General features: G+C 46.5%; 1 protein-coding gene across 5 annotated transcripts in view; it reads right to left on the minus strand.

The window, feature by feature from the left end:
* The window catches only part of HS3ST1 (heparan sulfate-glucosamine 3-sulfotransferase 1), a 36,083-nt gene that overhangs the window by 17,572 nt on the left and 255 nt on the right, over positions 1–18,256 (minus strand). The window contains exons 2-3 of one of the 5 annotated variants that reach the window (XM_042251656.1): positions 17,926–18,013; positions 17,516–17,630 (exon numbers count right to left, since the gene is read on the minus strand). The exons of 1 other annotated variant lie outside the window; for it this stretch is intronic. The gene's annotated coding sequence lies outside the window, so the exon portion shown is untranslated. Of the gene's footprint in view, positions 1–17,515; positions 17,631–17,751; positions 17,867–17,925; positions 18,014–18,197; positions 18,223–18,256 lie in introns of those variants that run through there. 3 more of the 5 variants (XM_042251658.1, XM_042251659.2, XM_004009996.6) reach the window with 3 other exon arrangements.

Here is an 18,256-nt window from a genome sequence, read left to right on the forward strand (position 1 = left end):
CTCCCAAGCTACCTGTTGCTCTGGTTCTATTCAGATCATATTCGGCATTCAATCAACAAATACTAATGAAACCCAGGACCTGATTAAGAAAGAGGTGGATATACAGGAGAGGGGAACCCTCTCTGAAGGAGGCTTCATCACCCCCAGGGGAAAAAAATGAAGAAAAGTAGCATTATATAAAAGCTTCCCAATGAAAGGTAAATATAGAAAGTAGACCAAGCCCTTCCAGCTGGGATGGGGGCCGAGGGGTTGTGTGCCGTGGGACAAGCCTTCCCCACACCCAGCTCCAATGGGTGAGCCTCAGCACCTTCTGGGCTGGATGGAGACAGTTGAGTTCAGGACTTTCGCTTGGATACGTTTGGGAGGGAAGTTTGGGAGTGAGCAGAATGCCTTCAGACAACAGAAAAGGACTGAGGGCTGCCAGAAGGGTCCCCCTTCTTGGTCCTGATCACACGTAACATCCAGTCTCTTCCTAAATCAATGAAGATGCAACCTCTAAAGAATAGTAGGAAGTGCGAAACACAAATATCAGCTGGTCCAGCATATCCAGAACCCATCCAAGACCTAAACGGATTTGCTGTGTCTCAGGCCCTGGGGAGTTAAAAGACACAGCTTGCATCCTTGTTCCTTCCCTCCAATAACTCAGGTATATGCAGGGGTATAGGGTGTTTTGGGGGGCAGATGAGAGAGAGGAGGCAACGTACGTGATAACTGCACTAAGGTGAGGGCTGAGAAATGGCCATGAATACATGGCTTACTTAAAGATTCACAGACAACAGAATGATGGGTATACATGCATCACACATCAAATTATTTTGGTCATATTAATGTGTCAAGAGACAAGAAGAATTGTAACAAAGTTACATTTAGAAACAATTTGTTCTATTTGTCAAAATCAAAGGTGGGAAAATGGAGTGGGAATGAGTTATCATGTCCCAATAATAGGGACATTAGAATAACAGAATTTCTTCCTCCAAGTCTTAGTGAACAGGAAGGAAAAAGCAAAGGTATTGGGAGGGGAGAGAAGAGATAGGAGTCTGCATGTGAATTTCTCCATTGCTCCTTCTTTCATGGTGTCAACTCGGTTTGATGGGACTTCAGTAGGGTTCAGGCTTCCTAGGTGGTGTCAGTGGTTAAAAAAAAGAAAAAAAAATTCACCTGCCAATGCAGGAGATACAAGAGACGTGGGTTCGATCCCTGGGTTGGGAATATCCCCTGGAGTAGGAAATGGCCACCAGCCTCAGAATCCCTGCCTGGAAAAAAAGAGCACACACACACACAACATGAAGGTCCATCCATGGGAACCCTACGCCAGTTCCTTCTGAAAGGAATTTGTACATAAAATCTGTATGTATGTGTATGCCTGAGTGTTTTTGTGTTAGAGCTCTGATGATAGACCAGGTTTTTAAGACTTTCTATAACTTTTACATCCTCTCAAGACAATCAAGGCACTAAGGAAGCTAACACATGCCTTCAGGTATTGCCTATGAGATGTTTCTATGACAATGCATTTCCAAAGGGACATTTTCAAAGATGTCAAAGAATAAATCACTACAGCCATCTTGGTCACTGAGCCACACAGATTTCCCATGTTGACAATCACCTTCATTTCCCCATCAGCTGGTGTGAACTTGATGCCCTGGCTTTGTGCTTCAGACTAGGATCAAACTCAAACCAGCATTCACTGTTGTTCAGTCACTCGGTCCTGTCCACTCCTTGCGACTCCATGGACTGCAGCACCGTCTCCTGGAGCTTGCTTAAACTCATGTCCGTAGAGTCGGTGATGCCATCCAGCCATCTCATCCTCTGTCATCCCCTTCTCCTCCTGCCCTCAATCTTTTCCAGCATCAGGGTCTTTTCCAGCGGATCAGCTCTTCGCATCGGGTGGAACTTCAGCTTTAGCATCAGTCCTTCCAATGAATATTCATTTTTGATTTCCTTTAGGATCGACTGGTTTGATCTTGCAGTCCAAGGGACTCTCAAGAGTCTTCTCCAACACCATAGTTCAAAAGCACCAGTTCTTCAGCATTTGGTGTCCTATATGTCAGGGCAAATGAGGGGCTTGGCCCAAGCTCAACAGTTCCCAATAAATGAGGTATTGACGATTATGCTGACATTTCTGGTTTGGCTGTCCACAAGTGTTTTTCAAGTATTTAGAGTCACGGGAAGAAAGACATTTAATAATGTGGGTCACTAAATTAAGTTTCAAGATTTCTTCTTACACATATTACCCTCCTTCGTCTCTCAGATACCATCCAGGAGACTACATGGTTTGCTCTGGGCACGGATACCAGGTCTCCAGAGCACAGGTCCCTTCTGGACACTGGTCAGGGATACAAGAAGACGACAGGTCCCTCCACATCCCCCAGAGGCCCACTGCGGACAGAAGAAGATGGGTGTGGAAATAGACACTTTTAGCCCAATCAGTCGGAGGAGGATCTGGGATAAACACTATTTTAGCAAATTAAAGGAAGCCAGGAAGAGGAAGTTTGGGACATACTTCAAGGAAAAAACACCTAGGGAACACTTAGAAGTCTGGTGAGGACAAAGACCAAGTTCAATATGCTTTTAAATGACATCCAGGCTAAAGCATATAAACAGAGAAATAAATAGAATGGTGTGGGAAGATCAAAGCAAGTGAGTTGATATCTGCTGGGGTTTAAATCCTGGCTTAGTTATTTGATCATGAAAAAGTCACACATCTCTCTGGGTCTTATTTTTTCCATCTAAAGAAAGTGGGGGGCTCCCCCGGTATGGCTCAGTGGTAGAGAATCTGCCTGCCAATGCAGGAGATGCGGGTTCGGTCTCTGGATTGTGAAGATCCTCTGGAGAAGGAACTGGCAACTCACTCTAGTATTCTTGCCTGGAAAATCCCATGGACAGAGGAGCCTGGCGGGTTGCAGTCCATGGGGTTGCAAAGAGTTGGACACAACTAAGCACCCACATATGCAAAAAACGGGGTGGTTCCTACATTGTTGAGTGACTGTAAGATTCAAATGAGATACTGAGGAAAAACACTTTAGCTCACCTGATACAAGGTTAAACCCTCAAGACAAAGGAGTTCAAAAATACTAGAGTAACAGTAGCATGATGACATCAGCTTGAAACGAGAAGTAAAAGGACAATAATAGCAATTAAAATTCAGATTTTTATAACATCTAGCCTGCTTAAATAATGGTCCTAAGTAAAGAAAGGAATCGCAACATTCCAAAAACTGACAAGTAAGGAAAAGTATTCTTTAGGGAAAGCAGAAAATTTTGAGCATTGAGAGCCATTCACAGAGACAGAGATGACAAAGGAAACAGCAGAATGAAGAGCACAAAGTGGCTGTTAAATCTAATATTTTTAAAGGACAATGTTTATGAGATAATTAGCCTTGGCACCATCTTTGCAGAGGACTGTAAAGAACCCTTCCAGTAAGAAAAGGCGGCAGGTGAATGCAATTCTGAACACGAGATTGTTTCAATCAGCAGGGTCTGGCGGCTTGTGTAACTGGAATCCTCCTAAGTGGCTCCATGCCAACCCTGAGCCCTGCTGCAGCTTCTGTTGGAATCTGTGCCGCCAGGAAGCGTGGCTGGGAGCAGAGTAAGGTCAAGGCAAGCTTGACTTTCAAGACTGTGTGTGTGTGCACATGAGCCCAGTTATGTCCAACTCTTTGCCACATTACGGACTGTAGCCCTCCAGGCTCCTCTGTCCATGGGATTTCCCAGGCAAGAAGACTGGAGTGGGTTGCCATTTCCTCCTCTAGGGGATCTTCCTGACCCAGGGATTGAAACCACGTCTCTTGTGTCTCCTGCACTGGCAGATGGATTCTTTACCAGCTGAGCCACGGTGGAAGCCCACATTCAAGACTAAATAATGTAAAGCCGTCCTTGGAACAGGGGCTGCCAGGCTGGGGGAAGGCTGGTGCACACAGGGCTGCCTGCAACCACAGGGCTCAGGAGAGAACAGAGCACCAGCTGGCACTGATGTTACCCAGAGACCATTGACTCAGCTCACTTTCATTCCCTGGAGGACCACCAACGACAGCTGCCCATCTGAGCTCACAAATCTGGACCAAAACCTCAGGCTTCTCTCAAAGACTCCTGTTTCTGTTTATGGTAACGGTACTTTCACTTCCAGCAGCTGCGACGGGAGGCTTTTTTTTTCCCCTGCCTTCTCCCTGCATAGATCCACTTTCTGTTGCGCAATCCTGCACTGAGATCTGGGACCAGGCAGGAGCGGATGCAGAGCTGACAGCAGAGGTTTATCCTGCTCTCCCGTGGCAGGCGTTTCCTGCGGGAAGCAGCCAAGCCCATGTCAATTACAGCAATGTCACAGTGCCAGAGGAGCTGGGAACACCGAGAATAGACCCTGCATCTCAGCACCTCCAACCCTCAGCTTCTTGTCCCACTTGGGTTGGTGGCAGGACTCTGCCCACTCGAGGGTCTCAGGGACCTAGAAAGACAGCGCCGGCCATCTGGGGCCAGAGCAGGGAGAACGCCCGTAGAACCTCAGCTGGCCCTTCCAGCTCCAGGAAGCGACACAGAGCTTCCTGTCACTTTCACTGCCTCAGCAAGTCCCAAGGCCATCTGACCTTCAGATGGGGGACAGTGCACCCCTATTCTGAACCTAAAGACAGACAGTAGGATGCTGCCACAGGCATTATTATTTACTGTGGATGGGAGGCGGGAGGCGGAGAGCATTCAAGACAGATCTGGAGGAAAGACAAGAGTCTGGAGCTAAGAAGAAAGGGGAGAGGGCTGGCAAAGGGAGCACAGCCTGGGCACAGGGTGGGGATGTCCATGTTCCTGATTCATCTGGGGAAACAGTGGGCAGTCCTGTGGCCAGACCACGAGGTGGGAGTCAGAACAGAGGATGGCAAGGGACAAGGCTTGAAAGAGTAGCATGCAAATGCCAGGCTGAGGGACTTGGAATTGTATCATTACTTGCATTATTAACAGCTAGGTCTGGAGCAACCACTACAGGCGTTAAAGCTTCCCTGGTGGCTCAGTGGTAAAGAATCCACCTGCCAATGCAGGAGATAGGGGAGATGATGCTTTGATCCCTGGGTCAGGAAGATCCCCTGGAGTAGGAAATGGCAGCCCACTCCAGTATGCTTGCCTGGAAAATCCCATGGACAGAGGAGCCTGGAGCACTACAGTCCCGTGGGGCTGCAAAAGAATCAGACGTGACTTAGCTACTAAATAACAACATGAACACTAACTGTTCTCTATACACCACTGCCTTTAATCCTGACAAATCAAGAAAACAGAATATGTTGGGGTCCTTACTTTTTTGGTCAGTAGCTATTTCTTGGGTGACAACTGTCTACCGCACCCTGGTTCAGGATTGATCTAGGGGTTGGGGGGTCCAGACAAAGCCTCCATCCTCCTGTGATTTAATCTACTGGAACAGATTAAACATTAAATAAGTGTATGAAAAAATCATGAAGAGTATGTGAGGTTTGCAGAAATGATAACCTTGCCCAAAGGGATACTGTGATGTAGCAATATAGTTGGGCCCTGGGCCCAGAGCTCATCTGTGTTTAAGTGTCCTGTACTCAAACACCAATACCGTAAACCATGGACTCCATGGGACACTGTGCACCGGGGGACAGGGCCGGGACCAGATTATATTCGTGTTCTGCACAGTGGGTCAGAGCTGGAGAAATTAACATAGAGAAATACTGCAGATTGCAAACAGTTTTAAAAGTTATGGAGCTGAGAGGGGAAAGAAAAGCAAAACCAGAAGAATGTAAGATTTATATTTCGGCTGAAGACAGCAGTCAAAGATGTTTTAGAAAGGAGCAGCATCCATCACCAATTGCAAGATACAAACATAAAGGTAATTGTTGCTCAAAGGCTTGTGCATGCTAAATCATGTCAGTTGTGTCTGACTCTTTGCAACCCCATGGACTGTAGCCTGCCAGGTTCCCCTGTCCATGGGGATTCTCTAGGCAAGATACTGGAGTGGGTTGCCATGGCCTCCTCTAGGGGATCTTCCCGACCTGGGGATCGAACCTGAGTCTCCCTCACGTCTCCTGTAGTTGCTCAAAGGTGAAAGGGATCGATTCTGGACGGCCCAGATTAATTGGCTTATTGTTTGATTAACTGGCTCTTCCAGTTTCAAATGGCTGTGCCTTAGTCTCTGGTTCCGCAGTTCTAGCCTGTGTGCATGTGACCAAAATTTGGATAAGGGGACCTACAGGGAAATCTAGCTTCCCTGGTGGCTCAACTGGTAAAGAGTCTGCCCGCAATGTGGAGACCTGGGTTCAATCCAGTATTCTTGCCTGGAGAATTCCATGGGCAGGGGAGCCTGGTGGCTATAGTCCTTGGGGTCACAAAGAGTCAGACATGACTGAGTGACTAACTTTCAAACTTCTCTGTTTTACAGGGATATCTCCTGCAGGCTTTTGAGAAAGATTTCTTCCCTGATTAGGAGTCCCTCAACCTTGCTCCCTTCCCTACGTGAGAGCAGAGGGTAAGGGCAGCTGCTGGGGTCATCCTGGCCTTCTCCCCACCTGGACAGATCAGTGAAGGACAAGGTGGTCTGGGTGGGGATACACAGCTTGAGCCTTAGTCACATTCTTAATCTGCTTTTCACACGAGATCAGGCTTACCAGCAAGAAAAGCTCATAATCACTGCTAAGTGCTGCTTTATACACTCTCAGCACCAGACTTTCCAATGGGTATTTTACATATATTATCCAATGTTTCTACCAGCAAAAGGTCCAGGATGTTGCTGTTGCTTAGTTGCTCAGTTGTGTCTGACTCTTTGTGACCCCACGGACTGTAGCCCACCAGGCTCCTCTGCCCATGGGATTTCCCAGACAAGAAAACTGGAGTGGGTTGTCATTTCCTTTTCCTGGGGATCTTCCCAACCCAGGAATCAAACCTGCGTTCCCTGCATTGGCGGGTGGATTCTTTACCACCGAGCCACCAGAGAAGCCGGAAAGGTCCACGAGGAAATGCAATGCCCTTTAACAGGACAGTCGAGGTTGGGAAAAACAAAAGCATTTTCTCCAACGTCAAAAACCTCAAATAATGCGGTGCTGTCAGGAGCAGGGGTGGTTCTGTGATCTCCAATAATGCTCTGGCCCCAAGGATGCTCCTGCCTCACTGAACAACTGAGGACCGACTTATTCCCCAGAAAGGGTCAGTTCCTCTGATGTGTGTGCAGATGGGGCTGAGAGGTCAGGAGGGAAGGAACCATTTCACAGGCAGAAAGCAGGGCAGGAGAGATGCCACCTGAAACTCTCTCTAATAAGAGCCCATGTTTAAGAAAGAGACTCACAGACTTAGAGAAGGAGTTTATGGTTGCTGGGGGCAGGATGAGGGGAAGGGATAGTTAGGGAGTTTAGGACGGATATGTACACACTGCTATGTTTAAAACAGATAACCAACAGGGATCTGCTGTACAGCACATGGAACTCTGCTCAATGTTACGCGGCAGCTGGGATGGGAGGGGAGTTTAAGGGAAAATGGATGCATGTATGTGTATGGCTGAGTCCCTTTGCCATTCACCTGGAACTATCACAACATTGTTAATTGGCTATACCCCAAGAAAAAACAAAGTGAAAAGGAGCTCCTGTGTAATGAATGGAAATAAAACCAAGTCCAAAGTAACAGACCCACTCCTGGCATCATGCAGAGAACCATGAGGGGCATGGTGGCTGGTGCCTCCACCAGATGGCACTGGGTTCCCTTGTGTTCAGCCGTCATCTGTGACTTCGTGCTGACTCAGAGCAGGGAGAAAGGCCTCAACTTCTCTAGTTTCATCACGTTCCACATTTTTTCCAGTTCCACCATTAGAGTTTGTATGTCCTTCCCTCAAGGTCATAGGTATTAAGCACAGATCCTGAGAAGCCTTGGGACAGGGAGAGGGAGGGACATTTACTTAAATGACTGTATCTGGATAGGATTTAACCAAGGACTTCCTGCTACAAGAGGCCACTGCATTTCCCTGGGCTAGGAATCCTCTGTCTGCTCATAATCCTTTTCTGTCTTGGCTTCTCCTCCCTCTCTTCCCTCCTTCTTTCCTGGGTTCTTCCTCCTTCCCTTCTCTTTCTGTACTTTGTCTTCCCCTGACAGCTCCTGCTGTACCCTTTCGGCATTGCTGCTTCTAAGCTTTTGGCCCAGAAAATGAAATAATAAGATTTGCTCACACGATATAAATTAAGACTAAAGAAACAAAGGGCAAAAGACCAGACAGTCTCCCAAGAATGTGAGCTATGAGATCCATGCTCTCTGTGATATAACATTGAGTTTGCAATCTAGAAGTCTACACTGCTTTCTTTTGTTATCTTATTAACAGCATCTTTTTTTTTTTTTAATGCTGATGAGTCAGGCATTGTGTAAATGTTTGACATTATTTATTTAGTTTAATTTGCACTAAACAATTATCTGCTATAATTTTAATTATGCCTATTTTGAAGATGTGGAGACTGAGGCTTAGAGATGGGAGATGACTCGTTTCCCGTTGCATGGCCAAGAGGTAGCAAAGTGGATGTAACCAGATCTCTCTGGCTGAGTCCTTCTACATGCAACCTGCCAATCCACTTTGCTTTCTTTCTGGTCCATATTCCATATAAACACACTGCTAGTAAGCAGCTCAAGTTAAATGAAGAGTTAGTAATTTCAGATGCAACAGAAACATCATTTTGGCATAAGCAGTATTTTACTATAAACTCTGCTTGGGAAAAGTCCACTGGCAACCACAGTACTGCTTATTGAGTTTCTGCCAGGTTATTACCTGAAATGGAAACACATTTCCATGGCCATCCTCAGAACAACATAGTCCAGCAGTCCTGGGGAGATCTCGGACTCAGTTCATAACCTGAGATCATCTGCTTGGGAGGAGCCAGTCTGAAAGGCCCTCTCACTGTTTTATTAGCTTTGGATTCATCCGAGGAGGGAGCAATTGCAAGCATGAGTTTTCAAAGCACAAAGCACTCCTTCACTGTACTCGGTGGAGCCCTTGTGCGCATCTCATGGTTCCAACTCTGGTCCTGCAGTAATGAGCTCAGAGCAATGTTTGTGTTGAATAATGTGCTGCGTTGGTGGACTGGCTGCTCCCCTGGTGGCCTCAAGGGATGAAATGCCTTCTTCCCAAAGGGTGCTGGGAATAATCTGCTGCATAGATGGGAGAGATCTGACTTGTCCACAATTCTTCTGCTTCTTTTCACAAAGAAGTAAGTTTGTCTCGGTTTGATCTGTTGCTAAGCTCATCAGAGAAAACAGCTCTTCCTTCTCTCCTTGGATCATATGGTGGCTAAATTATTTCACCTCCAAGTGACTGTATTTTTCCCTCTCTCACTGCCTACAGCTCAAGAAGTTTCACCAAACGCATCCCCTACAACTGTCACTGCAAGAATAGCGATGCTTAATAAAATATAGCACTTCCAGTTAAATTTAAATTCCAGATAAACAATCAATCATGTCTTAATATGAAGTATCCAGGATATACCTATACTAAAAGAATGTATGTTCTTTCTTCAAAGTTCAAATTTCACTGATCATCCTGTATTTTTACTTGTGAAATCAGGCAACCCTGCATAAGAAGAACGTGCATTTTCTTGAGCATTAGGCTAGGCATTTGACAAGGGCAATCTCCTTTAATCCTCATTAGAATACTGAAAAATCTGAGGCCCAGAAAAACTGTCTATTTCTCCGGGTGATACCATCAGTAAGGAGGAGATCAGAAATTCAAACAGACAGGACTTCAAAAGCCATACTCTTTGAGAATAACTCCTACACCTAATTCCAGAAACTTGTAATTGGTACCTTCTCTGGCCTTCCTATCAGGGACACTGGGAAAAATCTGGCTGAAGATGGAATTTATATCAAGTGAAACTGAGTTTTTCAGAGGTGGTGTTGTGCCAGCCTGCTTTCACTCTGTGCCACTCAAGTGTGTATTTCTCTGAGCACAGCTAGAAGAGCAAGCCTTTCCATTTCAGCTGCATCTGCAATCACCTTTCTCCCACTGTATGTTAACTGCTGATACAGGCCTCTGATTTACTCTCCTTAAAGAGTGAAGATATTTACACAAAAACAACCTTACTGCAGGGTGTACCTAATCTGTAGGAATTCTAGGGGAAATTCATCAAGACACAAAATGCATCTCGGAAAGTGCTGAAGTGGAAGTTCTCAACAAATCAAAGGAGACATGAATGTTTCAAATCTAAATACATTCCTTTGCTTATAGAAAATGTGGGCTACTCAGCCCCCCAGGGATTTAACCTGTCTCCACCTTGAGCAGTCTACTTACTGCAAGTGGAAAACTGTGGTCCTGGACCGGGGTCTGCTGTCTTCACTCTGAGGATCTAAGAAAAGCCACTTTTCTGAATCTTGGTTTCCTAAACTATAAAATAAAATTGTTAAGAGATCCCTGTCTCCCTTAAAGGACCAGGTACAAGAGAGAAAGGAGACAGTGGGTATGAAAGTTCTAGATGGAAGTTAAGAGTTATCATTTTCACTCTTTTCTGTTATTTTGTTATTTATTTTTTCCATTTTTTTTTTCATTCTTTTAAAATCATTTTCATGCTTTTCATGCCAGAGTGCTTTTGTGCTGCCAGAATCTACTCAGGGAAGGGCTTGTGTTTAACATGCCAGGTATTTACCTGGACTGACCACACTGAAGATCTCTAAAATGGACAAATGGGATGGCTTGGGGCCATATTTGGATTATCTTGTATCATCACCCTTCATTGGCTTTTCTCTGCAAGCCTCTCCCTTTCCTTAAATATTTATTTCCCCCATGAAGCCTTTCCCAGTTCCCGCAGGCAGAAATGTTGCCTCTTGCTTCCTTTCTGAGCAACTACTTGGAACCAGACACACTGTTCTGCAACCTAGCGGCAGAAACAAACTTGAGGCTCCAGATGCCTGCTCGGACCGGGTGTATAATCTTACAGGGGCGTGATAGGTGGGGAGGACGAGAACCAAGGAAGTAACAGGACGACTCCAGATAAACATTATGGCTGCAAAAGTATGCTGTGGGAAGGAGGAGTGCCATGAAAGAAAGAACCAGAGTGATTGGAAAGAAGTTGTTCTCAAAGGCAGGCCTACCTGATGCCACAAGCAAAGGCCCAAACAGGATGCATTTGTCGGTTCATACACAAAAAGACTGCTCATTTATCTGACTGCCATACTAAACTGTAAGTTCCTCAAGAACAATAACTTTTTTTTTTTTTTTCCATTTCTGTGCAGCTACTCTGGCAACAACAGTCGCCATCAACGGCAGAGTCGACTGGAGAGGAAGATGTACTGGAGTCTCAAAGGGCCAAAGTACATTTCACACTTAGAAAAGATTTTTTTAAAGACTCAATTTTCTTGATACAAAATGAAATTTGGTTAAGAATACAAAATGCCATGGCCATGTTTAAAAGGAAAAAAAAAAGCTTCAAAAAATTTTTATTGATAATGGGGAGGTTGAAAAGCACAGGTCTAAACTGTTCCTGGTACATCTCAGATGGTCCATTAAAAAGATGCTAAATGGGGGGCTTCCCTGGCAGACTAGTGGTTACGACTTTGCCTTCCAATGCTAGGCACCTGGGTTTGATCCCTGGTCAGGGAGTTAAGATCCCATATGCCTCACAGGCAACAGGTCAAACCATAAAATAGAAGCAATAAAAACAGTCCATGTTAAAAAGTAAAAAAATCTTTAAAAAAAAAAGTCAAAAAGTAATCTCCTCTTTTGTGATCATTTGTTCATGCCTTCCACACTGGCCTACAATTTCCTGGAGGACTGGAAATTTTGTATTAATGGATTCTAGCACCTAATGTAGCACCTACCACCTGCTGGACACCCAATGAATGGGCTCAAGAGGTGATCTCATTAAAACTAACAGAAGAGTCTGCTCTTAGGGGTTTACCCACAATAGCAACTCCCAGAATATAATACTAGGTCCAAACTCCCAAATCCTCAAATCCTTTATGTCAGACCTGACTTTGGTTATGTTGGATCAGAGACTGAACCTGGAGATTCCTGGCCCCCTGCCAAAGGTGTTACCCCGGTACCCTGACATTTCCCCTAATTCATCTTTATTCTTAGCACCTAAGAGTCTGACCTAAGATGGACTGTCCTTCCCCATCTTGCTTTTACCTGTCTCTTCCACTGAAGACAAGCAGAAGAGCAGAGCTTTCCATCTGTTTTATCCCCTATTGTGTCACCAGTGAGAAGAACAGTGCTTGGTACACGACTGGAACTCAATAAACATGTGTTAAGGGCATAAATGTGATCAGTGTAGCTGCTTTGCTTACAGGACAAGGAAAAAGTAACACCGCAAACAGAAATTCTGCAAACGCAAAATTTAACTCACAGGAACACTGTTAAAACTCCACTCCTGATGCACTCTTGCTTCAAGCTTACGAATAACTGATTATACTGAGCCTCTGTAGTCCCACCAATTTCCTTTCTATGCCTGGAACCAAGAGGCCATAAACTGGAGGCCTGTGGGATGCAGGTACAGATGAGGAAGGAGGTGTACCTATAGACGTGCTTTGTTTGGACCACATCGTATTATTTTAAAAATACAGAATTAGCTGCTGATAGGAGACTGGAGTTTGATCCCTGGGTCAGGAAGATCCCCTGGAGTAGGAAATTTCAATCCACACCAGCATTTTGTCCATGGAAAATTCCATGGACAGAGGATCCTGGCAGGCCACAGTCCATGGGGTCACAAAGAATCCAATATGACTGATCACACACACAGACACAATTAAAAGTCAAGGGTTTCCCTGGTGGCTCAGCAATAAAGAATCCACCTGCCAGTGCAGGAGATGTCGGTTCCATCCCTGGGTCGGGATGATCCCCTGGAGAAGGAAATGGCAACCTGCTCCAGTTTTCTTTGCCTGAAAAACCCCATGGATAAAGGAGCCTACAGGTGGGCTGCAGTCCATGGGCTCACAAAGCGTTGGACACACTGAACAACTAACACAACAACTTACCTCAGATAATTCTACATAAAATTGTAAACTCACAGCCTATTTGGAAAATAAAATCATACTCATCAAGACAGAGCCTGAGGTCCCAGCTTGTGTGCTGAGTCAGAGCCAAGACATCCCCCTTACCCAGCCTGTCCCCGGGCCTGTTTCATTCAGGCTATTTACTTGCCGGGTTGCTGAAGGCATTTGAGTGAGCGACCCCTGCTGGAAAGTTACCAAAAAACACACAGCATTAAAAAAAAAAGAAAAGAAAAGAAAAAATGCCCACTGGGACCTATTTCCGTTATGTTCAGGCTATTTCTCGGAAAAATAATGTATTCATTTTTCTAGAACTCTGGTAGTATCACATAACTGTTGACATACTATGGCCCAGTAAATATTCCTCTAAGGGCCTGAAAAAGCTATGAAACTTAATTCCCTGTGGGTAGAGGAAGCTAAGAAAGCTTCATGCCGGAGGCAGGCCTAAAGATGCATTGTGAGAGGCTGACATCAGCTGGTTACAAGACTGAATCCGAGAGAGAAGGAATTTACTTGAAGACTATGAGTTACCTCGAGAAAATCATGAGAAGCTGGAAAGCCGGTCTTGGAAATGAGAAGGAATGAAGAGACCCTGGAGGCATCAGGATTATGCCCCTGGAATAGCATCCCTGGGACACCCTAAAACACTGAGGCTACAGCTGACGCCTCTTGATTCATGACTCATACTGGTAAATAAACGCTGGATTGTCCTTTTGTCCTTTAGTCAGTCCTTTGAGATTCCATGCCTCAGGTGGGATCACCAGGCTGAGCCCCAGTTCAGAGCTCAGAGATATGGATACAGAAAAAGAGCCCCCTGCCCCGCCCCGCCCTGTGTTAAAGTCCCTCCACAAGGGGAGGTTGCTGTTGCTATTGTGTAGTGGCTAAGTCTGGAGAAGGCAATGACAACCCACTCCAGTACTCTTGCTTGGAAAATCCCATGGACGGAGGAGCCTGGTGGGCTGCAGGCCATGGCGTCGTGAAAAGTCAGACACAGCTGAACGACTTCACTTTCACTTTTCACTTTCATGCATTGGAGAAGGAAATGGCAACCCACTCCAGTGTTCTTGCCTGGAGAATCCCAGGGTCAGGGAAGCCTGGTGGGCTGCTGTCTATGGGGTCGCACAGAGTCGGACATGACTGAAGCGACTTAGCAGCAGCAGCAGCAGCAGCAGTGGCTAAGTCATGTTCAACTCTCTGCGACCCCATGAACTGTAGCCTGCCAGACTCCTCCATCCATGGGATTTTCCGAAGAACACTGGAGTGGGTTGTTGTCTTCTCTAGGAGATCTTCCTCAACTAGGAACGGAACCCATGTCACCTGGCAGGTGGATTCTTTACTGCGAAACCAACCTGAGGGAAGGTTGGTACCTCCCTGAAGAAGAAGGGTGTTTGATTGCTGGAAACCTTACAAAATGCAAAAGTCCACCGTGGATTAGGAGAATTTTAAGTGGTGATGGGAGAGAGGGCAACAAAGGCTGAAGAGCGGAATGGAATGAGAACAGGCAGACCTCAACTCCAATCTGGAATCCATTGTACCTTTAGAAAATTAATTAACTTTTCTAATCGGCAGATTCCAAATCTTTAAAATAGAAATGTTGCCATCTGCCCATGAGCTTTCTGTGAAGATTCAGTTCAAGCATTAATTCACTTATTTTGAAATTACTATTTTAGCATCGACTAAGCCACTTAAGTAGCACCTGGGGACTTTAAACACCAAAAATGCAACAGAGAGACAGTGCTTTATGCTAGATGACAGACGTAGACAATGGACACCCAGGTAATCTTCTAAAACTGATCAAGTATCCCTTTTCCCCAACTGCTAACACCAATCTGCAACATTCTTCCTTTTTCAGTTAATCAATACCAAGGCCCTTCCTGAAACATACATTTCCTTCTGATATACAAAATGCATTAAGCTAAAAAAAAAAAAAAAAAAGGCACCAAAAAACTTTAACTCTGATTCTACAAATAAGAAACTAACCGTTCTTAGAAGCCGTGAGGCCTGATGCTGGTGAATTTCAGGTGGAATAATCAGGAGATATTGGCCCATTACATGAAATCCTCTCCCTTATTGAATACTTAGAGTATGTAATTCACACAGACATTCACAAACTAAATGAAAATCAGCATTAAAATAGATCAAATGAAATTTGCAGGAAAAGGAAATTAAGTAACCCAGCACATTTTTCACCAGTGTTTTAGACCTGCCCAAATGTTCTCCGCATGTATCTTCCCACTTTCTCATAATAATCTTTCGAGCTCTATTTTTTAGAAGATGAATCTGAGGCTCAGAGAGGAAAAAGCATTTGCTTAGGGTCCTGAGGCAAGAAGCTGGTTCCAAATCCAGCTAGCACTCTTGCCATTCCCCAATGGAAAAGGTTGGCCTGATTGGGGGTTGAAGGAAGATACTTACATCAAAGTGATGGGGAAAAACGCAGATCTTTTCCAACACCAGCTGGAAAGTTACAGCTTTCAACAACAGCCAGAAAGTCACTTCATTTCCCACAGAGCAGCGAGAAGGCTGCTGCTACTCACCAAAGTTGCTACTTGCCTTTACTCCTCCAAGACTATCTCTTACACAAGAACCCTGGCATAGAAGCAGGCCCTGGAGCCTCCTGAATTCTCAGCCCTGATCCTGAATACAGACTCAGTTCCACCAGGATATCAGTACCTTTTACTATGCCTTTCTCTAAACTGCCTTCTATAGCCAGAACGTGGCTCAGGACTCACTGTGGGTTTGGACCACCCTGGGCAGAAGCTCTGTTCTGGAAAAGCCACTGTGTACCAATCAAGCATATTACATCAGCCAGTCCCTCTCCCTAGCCTCTTTCTGCTGCTGCTGCTGCTGCTGCTGCTGCTAAGTCGCTTCAGTCGTGTCCGGCTCTGTGCGACTCCATAGACGGCAGCCCACCAGGCTCCTCCGTCCATGGGATTTTCCAGGCAAGAGTACTGGAGTGGGTTGCCATTGCCTTCTCCGAGCCTCTTTCTAGCCATCATCAAATTTTAATTCAAGATAAGGAAAGCTTCCACATTGCATTTCCCTTCAAGGAGCTCTCTGGACATTTCCAGTAAGAGAACGGTCTTCTTTTCAGAACAAAAGCACATCCCCAATTACATGGGAAAATACAAGTAAAGGACTCCTGAACAACAACGTGGAAGACTTGAAATTTCACACCACCAACACAGCTAGAACCATGGGCTTTTCCTGTTCTCCCCTGTAGAGTTCAAGGTATCACTTTCTCACCAGTTTCCCAAGCAAAGAATCTCCCATCTTAAAGCTACAGTGCACTGTACAGCAGGCAGCTTTGGCCTGAATCAGAAGCCCCCAAAGCAAGGTTCAGGATGCCTCAGAAAGGGATCCTCAGTGTATGCTGCCATGCTAATGAACTGTTTCAACTTAAGAGTGCTTAGTCACGAAGTTGCTGATCCCAGGCAAACTCAGCTGAGTTAGAGGGACCCGCCGAAGCCCTGAAATGCTCCATGAGAAGTTGATTTTGCTCTGCCGAGCGCTGGAGAAAATCTTATGTAACGCAATGGGCCATTTCAATATGTTATTTCTGCAATCCTATGGGAGAAAAGGGGGGAAAAAAATCTAAGCGCTAGAAATACAAAGAGTAACGCGGGGATCTGCAGCTGAAGCGTTCATCTCCTGGAATTTCACTCGGTCAGGCTTATTCGAGTCGCACCCAATCAGTACCGAGGAAGCAGAAAGGAAGAATAATTCAGAACGCCAAAGGATGGGGTTTAGAAATGCAAGGAGGCAGAAGCTGGGTTATCTTTTCTTTTTCTTTTTTTCTTATTTTTAACATAACATTCCTGAAATTAACCCTTGAACGATAGTGGGCAATTGCATTTCAACAAAATAGGGTAAGATGTGGTTGCAGAGCAATAACGCCCAAGTAGGGCCCAAAGGATCCTGAGTGTAAACGGGTTGCGGCCACAAAAGCCAGCTAAGCACCGGCCCCCGGGCGCTATGGGACCCTCGAGGATCCGCGCCCGCACCTAGCGGCAGGCGGAGAAGCGGGGCAGGTGAAACCGGGGTTTCCAGAGCTCCGTCTTCATCCCTCGGCCGCTCCTCGCGGCTGCTCCCTGCTAGGAGGGGACCGCTTCTGGGAGCGGAGCGAGAAGACACCAGATTTGGAGTCGCCTCCCCAGAATCCCCTCCGAAAGCATCTCTGTACAAGTAGTGGATAAAAATAGCCAGCGGAGCGCGCCGGGGGGGAGGGAGGAGCGAGACTCACGCAAGGCTAAGCAAGGATCCGACTGGTCCTGCAAAGTGGAGGGCGGAGGAAGAGGGGTGCGATCCCCTCCCGAGAGAGGGGCCTGGGTGCGCGAAGAGCTTGGGCGCTCTCCTCGCCGAGGGGAGGAGATGGAAGACTCGCAGAGCTCGCAAACCGCCGCGGAGCAGGGCACACCTCACACTCCCCGCACCCGCCCCGCGCCCTGCATCCCAGCTCTCGCTCCCTCTAGCCTCTCCATCTCTCTCTCTCTTTTTTTTTTTTGCCGGCGTCCGGGACAGGTTGGGGTCAGAAGCGGGAGCCGCGCGCGGTCGGCCGCCTGGCCCAGAGGTCGCACCTGGAGACTTCAGGCTCCGCGAGTGTGCCCGGTTCTGAGTCCGGGTCTACGCGCTTCCACCGCGAGTTGGCGCCCCTCCTCCCCTCACCTTCATCTGCCGTCACCACCCAAGGTGCTCGAAATAGAAACAGACGCAGGATTTAAAAAAAAAAAAAAAAAAAAGTAAAAAGTAACACGAAAAACCAGAACCGTGCATGTTTGGCATTGGCGGGGGCGGCGGGGGCTAGGCTACTTACTGTCTGTCCGCCGCTTCCATCTCTCTCCTCCCGAGCTTTCCCCGCCCCTCGGGAGATGTCCCATCTCTGCTTGGTTCCCAAAGCTAACCGCACTGAGGTTTCCCCACCCTGGATGCTCCCTGAAGACGGACTTTTTGCTGTTATCACCGCCCCAGTTGCCAGCCAGAGTGGTACCCAGGCTCCGCGGCGCTTCGCGCTCCTATTGCCCCTCACGGTCGGTCCTAGAGAGACGCGTCGGGCAGAAGCAAACCTCCTGACTCTTCTAGGGGGTAAGGGAAAAAAAGAGAAAAAATCCACTAAGTCAGAAACCTGCTGGAAAAAAACCAGTTCCTGAAGACTTGCCTAGCTGAGGGACGAAGTCAGGAGGCTAGTAGGATGGGGAAAGCTCTGGGCTCTCCTTCCTTCCTCCACCTACGTGCACCCCACTTGCTCCAGCCTCCACTCACCTTGGGCTCTGCTCTCGCACTGAAGTCCAGGATGGCAGGTCTGGGCACCTCGATGGCCC

Source organism: Ovis aries, chromosome 6 (genome assembly GCF_016772045.2).
Source record: "Ovis aries strain OAR_USU_Benz2616 breed Rambouillet chromosome 6, ARS-UI_Ramb_v3.0, whole genome shotgun sequence".
Lineage (NCBI taxonomy): Eukaryota > Metazoa > Chordata > Mammalia > Artiodactyla > Bovidae > Ovis > Ovis aries.